This window comes from Haemaphysalis longicornis, unplaced genomic scaffold, assembly GCF_048455015.1.
Source record: "Haemaphysalis longicornis isolate Haplotype H1 unplaced genomic scaffold, Haemaphysalis longicornis Haplotype H1 scaffold_9, whole genome shotgun sequence".
Taxonomy (NCBI): Eukaryota; Metazoa; Arthropoda; class Arachnida; order Ixodida; family Ixodidae; genus Haemaphysalis; species Haemaphysalis longicornis.
This window is the reverse complement of record NW_027526460.1, coordinates 117,850,430-117,858,029: the sequence shown is the minus strand read 5'-3', so window position 1 is coordinate 117,858,029 and position 7,600 is coordinate 117,850,430. Positions and strand designations below refer to the sequence as shown.

The window sequence follows — 7,600 nt, the reverse complement described above, 5'->3', positions numbered from 1 at the left end:
CATCAATATTGAACGAATGCCCGCCGATATCGCTAATATCGGCAAGTCTGCGGGAATAGCGTAGCCATCTACGCTTTGAATGGGAAGGAAACAGAGGTAAGCACGGTCATCATCAGCTAGACTTGGCACACGTACCACATACTGATGCGGCAAGTTCAGCGTGCGTTCATTGCGGGGGAAATTTAAAAAAAAAATCGAATTTTGACGACAACCTTCCGGGGTGCGATCATTCCGCGAGGGCGATAATCATGCGAGTATATAGGGTAAATAAGCTGGCAAAGCGACGGTTCACTATTATTTAAGTAAAGACGCTGCTGAGTGCATTACCCAAGATTTCATTTTCGCACACTGTAAATTTGGCTTTCTGATTGGGAATATAATGTATATTCGTAAATATCAATTTACAATTTAAATTTACACTTTACAACGCAAAAATTCAAGTTTACAATGTCAATTTGGCTTTTTTTGGAGGAAGGCGCTGTATGGCTCCCTTTCTCGAAAGTGTATTTTTCCGAGGATACAGCTACGCCTGCCTCATTGGCTATACTTGAGCACACATAGAGGCGTTCGGGAAATAAAAGCAGCTGCGTGACTGCGCCTATTTTTTCGGTTATTTTATTGCATTACTGTAACTATTGCCATACATAGAATCACACGACAAATGACTAAGATGGTCCGCCTTGTACCGTGTCGCCAGCGGGTACGGCCGGCAGGTGGCTCTGCGCCATCTTCAAAGCCTGTGCTCCGCCAGGATACCGGCGGCGCTAGGATCAGCGAAGACGTCCGTAGCGGGAGAGCAGAAAAGGCGCACCTAGGACAAAATGAGCAGACGCCCCTGTTACCCAAAATCTGCGCATGAACGTTGCTGAATGACGTGGAGGAACGTCCGTATATGACTCCCACTAAGGCCTTACTCAATGTCTTTGGCACATGAATTATCCGCGGCAAAGGAAGCCCATCTTCCCACAGAACGTCAATAACGTATGTGTAAGCCTTTTTTAAAGACTTGTAAAAGTGTTTGTGGATTGCAGGGGTCTTGTTTCGCGGTCCTTGTTAAATTTTTTTACATTGCAGGGATCGTCAAGTATAGCGTTCGGTTTACCATTGCGTGAACGAAATGTTTATAAATGACGGCGCGTCTAGAGCACTGTAATGCAGAAGGAACGTAACAACGAGTGCCACTGAGTATTGATTAAATATAAACAGCCCGACTCGTTACACCAATTCCTCAATAATAAAATGAAGCTTTTGATACATCTTGCTATTTCTTCGACAGAGCTCAGTTATAAATCAGTATATAAACCAATCCAAGGATGAGTTACCAAAAGGAGTTATTGCACTCCCGCGAGTCTACGAATAACACAGCTGTCCCCCCTCACCCCCCCCCCCCCCCCCCCCTGTGGGAATACTTTAACGCGTTGCGTTAACGGTCGTGCTTCGCACAAAGCCCGGTTTCGTCGGCGGCGTTGACCATCAGCAAGAGCTCCCATATTTTGCGACGCCCGCCGAAAGCCTCACAATCGTAGGCGCTACCCCAATCGATAGCATGCGAGGAAAGGATCCGGCATGCCAGGGGAGACCCGTAAACACACATTTGAGTTCCTGTGCCATGCGAGCCCGAGCCGCTGGAACTGGAGCCAGTGCGTTGCCACTGCAGCAACTCGGAACGCTGCGACACGGGGAACGAGAGTTGACCAGGTGCGTGCCGCGTGACAGGTGAACGTGACGGCTTGCGAGTAGAACTGGTGTATTTTAATGCGAAAGCTTTTTATTGGGACCGATGGCGTCCTCTCAGAAAAGGTAATACATTTTCTCATAGTATCGACTGGTTGGTCGTCCGAAGTGCTCTTATAAGATCTCTAGACACACGGTGCGTACGTGAAACCAGGATTCCATTGCATCAGCACATTTACTTTAAAATCGCAATAAAGGAAGGATTCTACATAAGATAATAAACGTTTTATTCATAGAGAAGGGGTGTAATAGCTTACCTATATCTCATAAACGACGTATCGATACGCATTTGGAGCGTCTGTAGATGCGTTTAATTAGGCGCGAAACACCATCGCGTGCATTAGCACTTCGTTTGCGATTTAGGTCTTTGAAGGTTTTACGATCGATTAGACGTCCTTTTAGTTAAGGTTTTGACGCAATTATGGAGCATTTTTTATGTCAGAAAGCGTAAGCGCTACTCTCAACATCATTTAGGAACGGATGGTAAAGTTCTTTTTCCCTCGGTTCGTCTCACATTGCAGTCGCATAAGTAAGTCTACGTCAGGGTTCTCATGAAGAATGACTTCGGTGGTGAGCGCGCGGTATATGAGAACGAAAGCCCGGGCCGTTTGCTTTGCTCCTGCAATGCGGTTTTTCCGGCCCGGCTCGTGAAGTGGAACTACGGGAATGATGCCCCGCCCTCAAATGATTGGGTGGGAGAAGCAGGAGTGGAGTGTTTTAGCGCTGAGAAAGTTTCGATGCAATCTGAACGAGGCGAGAGACCGCTATCGTGTTCCAAGTTTAAAGGCGATGTTAAAGCACCCTTGTAATTTTTATGGCACCATCATAATCAACTTGTTAGTGCTTTTTGATAGTTAATTATGGCGCGAAGTATTGTGACCTAATGTGCGTTTAGGCGCTTCCGAACTACCTTGTGGAAATTTTTGCGGATAGCCCTGTCGAAGGGATGGGTTTTTCACGCGTAACTCAATGAATGAGGAGGAACAACTTTTACTGAGCCCATTTCAGGTGGCACTCGCAGGTTTCAGACGGGGTCGTAACTCAATGTAACCCCAGCGAAATATTGAATCCTGAGCAGAGCTTTTTGTACCGGTGGCGCCACGCCAAATTCTCTTTGGCTGTGGGGCAGCGAGCTGTAATGAGAGGCGCATGTGCGGCTCCGACTAGCTAGTCGGACTGTCTGTGGCTCTTACAGCGGCAATAGCTTCTTTCCCTCGCGGTGGTGGCCACCGTGGTATTGATAACACAGCTAGCGACCACGACCGCGCGTTTTGCAGTCTGTGACCTTGTCACAATACAAACCGCCTCCAGCGGCAGTCACAATACAAACCGCCTCCAGCGGCAATCTGTTGTTTCCGCAACAGTTTGGGCGAACTAAGCGAGGAGTTTACGTTCGTAAACAGGGCTGGTAACATACTCAGAGACTAAGCTTCCACGCGTTGTCATCCGCTGAAAAGAAGCACGTGAAATTCTCCTCTTTCATATCTCACGTCGGAATACCTAATTCATTGGGAATCGGCGAATCAGGCACCTGCTTGTCAACGCTACCGCGGGTGTCACCTCCCGGGCGCTCCCACTTACCACGGGTATCCGCGCCACTCGCTGCAGGAAATTAACAGCCGTGCGGTGCGAGCAGCCACTGCTCACGAGCTGCAGCGTGAGTCGCTCCAGCCGAGGGCACCGAGTCACGCACAAGTCGGCCAGCTCGCGCGCACCCACCGCGTTCATGTGCGCCAGCGTCAGTGTGAGCTCCTCCAGCGCCGGGCACAAGGGAAGCAGCGCCGCGGCATCCGACAGGGTCACCAACTCGGCCTGGCGCAGAGAACCCAGCATAGGCGAGGGTGACGACGCAGGGTCGCAGGGCACGGGCGACGAACTTCCGGAGCCGGTGAAAGTGCGCGGGCCACCTGGTTCCCTCGCTGGTGGGAAGGCGGGCAATGGCCGCCGCATGCGGAAGAAGCAGCGCGCGACCAGCGACTCCAGCGCCGGACAAGCGTTGGCCAGCGCCTGGAGAGTCGCGCGCCGTAAGCAATGTTATGTTAGACGTACATCCGTGTACCCCCCGCAAAAGGCCCGGTCACATGTAAACGATGAGGCACATGGAGATAAGTAACGATTTGCCCGTGAAGCCGCAATTCCTTTCGCAGCGTCATTACCATGCAACAACCTCATCAGTGAGAATGATTCGAAGAGAAATTCAGAAGAAAAAGGCTTGTTCAAATAATCAGGCCCTCATGTTTGTGCGTTTATGTCGTCGATGAGCTAACTAGCTGTTCGCATACGTCTCATTCAGTGGCTAGAAGCTCGGAATAGCTTTTGTTCACTGATACTTAATCAGCGTCGTTCGGAAGGCTGCGAACGAAGTGTGGAGGCAATTGAGGGAGTTCTTCGCATAATGGAAGATAAGGGGTTCACTTCTCATTTCTGCTCTTTAAAGGGGTCGTGACGGCAAAATGCATTTGTCTTTGCTTAGTTTTGTGTGCTTGAACGACCTCTTAAGAACATAAATCCCAAATATTTTCACAATTTATTGCTTCTGGAATTTACGAGGCGCCTTTGAAATTCTCGTTTTCAGACGCATCGCAAGCGACTATGCGCGCGTCATCGGTCGGCGGCGCAACAAGAGTGACGTCACGTCAAGTACATTAGAGAGTTCAAGGCGTGACACGTTGTTTGTGTATATTGTTCTGCAAAACTGCAAACCTGATATTTAAAAAAAATAATGCATCCTTTATTCTTTGCCAAAAAACAGTTTTCTATCCACGTGAGCGGTGTCGTGACCGCCTTAGTTGTCTGGCAACCATTGCAGCAGAACTCAGACCTACTGGCTGTTTCTACAGTTTGTAGCCCGTTTCCCTGCAGAATTTCACGTTCTTTTTCCGAATTCTCTTCGGAATCTTAACTTTTTTGGATGAAATGGCACAAAGCCACTCAAGCAAAAAAAAAGTGCCCCATGCGCGGTTCAAATTTGTGGCCTCAGGGCCAGCACAACGTTACGGCCAGCCTTGTCGGACACTTTATTCACTACACTATCTACGCGAGAAGCGCGCGGGCAAAAAACTGCATAAAAGCCTCTTCACAATTGTAACCCAGAAGTCCGTCGTATTTTCATAAATTCTAATCAACCCAGAGCTTCAACCGCCAACTTACTGTTGAACGCTTCGGCAGTAAGCCAAAGGGGAGCGTATACAATAAACGAAGCAGCGCTAAAAGCATTGTTTGTTGCAGGCAACAGGAGAGCAATCGTCGAAATGCGGTATGGTGGGACTCGGCGACTCGGTCCTATATCACTTCTTCCCGCTAGTTTTTTTTTAGGTTGATGAGTAAATGATGGATGGTTTTTAAGTTCCAACTACTCCAAGTTCCTTCGATAAACATGTTTATGAAATAAATTCTCATTTTAAGCGTTGGGTCGTTTATCTCGTAAGGTGAGAAGTATTACGTTCGCGCAACTCGCATTACAGGCTACGTGAGACAGACGCCGGCAATCTTGTGCAATATCGGCTAGCAAAACGGCAGTTCAGACTCGTGCGAAACAACGTAAACAGTTTACGAATGCCCAGTTTAGATTAAACGTGGTTACTGCTGCCTGCACAACTCGCCCGCGTTGTTGACTGAAAGTTCGTCCATGTTGATCAGTCGTATCACAGCTATCAGAAATCAAACATCTCCCGTTCAGTTGCAGGGTGAGTTTCATCATGGGGGCGATGGTGTAGCTTTATCTGACCCTTTGCAAGCGCGCTTTATGCCGACATACTTTGCAGACGAGGCAGAACTATGATTGCCTTCTTACTGACTTGCTGAAACGTCACTTCATGAGTTGAGGAGGAAGGTCTCGGTGAAACCGTAAATGCATTTGTTTGAATATTTGCCGGATATCGGGCAACGACACGGGTAGGAATTGTTTGTTTATTCAGGTTCCAAGGTTATAAGCGCACACACAACACAATGTTTCTGAAAATTTCTTCACGGCCCCTTTAGGACATGCTTAACCCCAGTGGAGTAATATAATTCCTGAAAATGTTCACACAAAGGTCAGACTGCTACTAATCTTAGCATAAATTGTGCTCCACGTCACTAGTCTTTTAAGCCAGCATTGTACAAACGCCTCACTCAATGCATCCACTTCTTCCCTGTTCCCAAATCTTGCTTACCATGAGGAAATCTCAAGGAACAACAAGTGTTTGCGGATTAGTAAAAAAAATTTTTAACAATCGCTCGCATGTCCTTGCCTGCGGTCGTATCTGCATTTCGATGGGGAGCTCCAGGTGACGGAGGTCCTTGGCGACGTCCCCGAGCGCTTGGAGCAGAGTCTCATCCAAGAAAGGCTGTCCGCCCCGACCCCCGAAGCGCACGGTCAGTCGTTGGAGGTGACGCAGACTTGAAAGAGGAGCCAGGTCCCGGGGCACAGTTGCACGGGCCACGAGCTGCACCGCGCAAAACAACAACGTCTGGAAACAACGTCTGGAGCATTAACAGCCGCTCATTAACAGCCGTAGTAGCAAGGTCTGCACCATACGAGATAATTGTCGTAGAGACATAGAAAAACGCGTTGTTCTCAAGTGATTTGGTACTAACAAGCGTCAGAATTTCTTGACTCATTGGTAGCTTTTGCCGGTGCTTTCATAAGATAAAGCTTTTACACACACCTGGACTAGCATTTGCCGTCTTCGAATTCCATGCGCTCATGACGCATATCTCCTCTCCACTTCCGTCTTTACTTCAGACGTGTGAAGCATCACAGGCAATTTCTTTAGGGATGTACAGCAGTTGTACCAGCATATAAACACTAGGAACAAGTGCCTATTCAGTAAGTGCGGCGAATAAATTGTTTTGCGGATGTCGCTGTCACGCACCTTCGCTGCAAGTGAACATGCCGTGGTCTTGTTTCGAAACAACCACACCGATACACCTTCTCTTACACTATATGTTAAGTGGGTGTCAGTTTTCTGCCCGACTTGTCTATTTGTCTTAAACAGAAGCGAAGAAGACAATGGTCAAAAACCCCGCTTAGTGAAACTTAGTAGCCGCTCATTTCCAATTTACTCAATGAGCTCTGAAGCCGAATAAAGTTTCATTTGTTAGCAGAATTACCATGAACTAAAGAAGGCTAATTATGCTTGTATATTTGAGATACCACAATAGATTGGCCATAAATTTATGTAATGGACTGACCTTCCATACAAGACACCAGTTGCTTGCTAAAACAGCTACTTATATAGTGGATATCGAACAATTTGCTGTTACAAACACAAGGTAATATGCGCTTAGTGTGTTTTTTGGCAAGGCAAATTTACTTAATATTCTAATTTTTCTATTAACGAAAAATCGTAACCAACACCGAAAATCAACTGAACTCAAGGTGTGGTAATACGGAGCAAAAAAAAATTCGTTTCAGCAATTTCGTTGCCTGAACTACTGCGCATACTTCGTTTTAAGTATATATACGATTGACATATTGAATTAATAAATTATGGAGTTCATAAGATTTATTCTAGCGCGACAACTTATTTATGTATATTAACAATATTGTTCAATTACCCTTAACTGTAAACAATTGCTCTGCGTAATGATGCCAATGTCTTTTCTCACCTTTTAACCATTGAGTATTTTCACATTTAGTAACCTTATGAAGGTTCAGAACTCCTTAGCATTGAAAACTGGCAAAAAAAGAGCTTAGATGGTACGAATACCTGTTAACTTTTGAGAAAGTTTAATTGGACTAATTAAATTTGCATAAAATGTGCCTCTTCCTGTGCGAACATTCACTGGAATGGGTGTCACTTGCAGTGTGTGTGTGTTCAAGAATGAAAGGAGGGCGCCGACCAAAAAGCTAGTTGTAAAGTCTAAGGTTTCATACCCCTAT

At 46.7% G+C, this 7,600-nt stretch overlaps 1 pseudogene; it reads right to left on the bottom strand.

Moving 5' to 3' along the window:
* Positions 1–677: 677 nt before the first annotated feature.
* Positions 678–7,600, bottom strand: part of LOC144153385 (uncharacterized) — a 59,135-nt pseudogene continuing 52,212 nt past the window's right edge.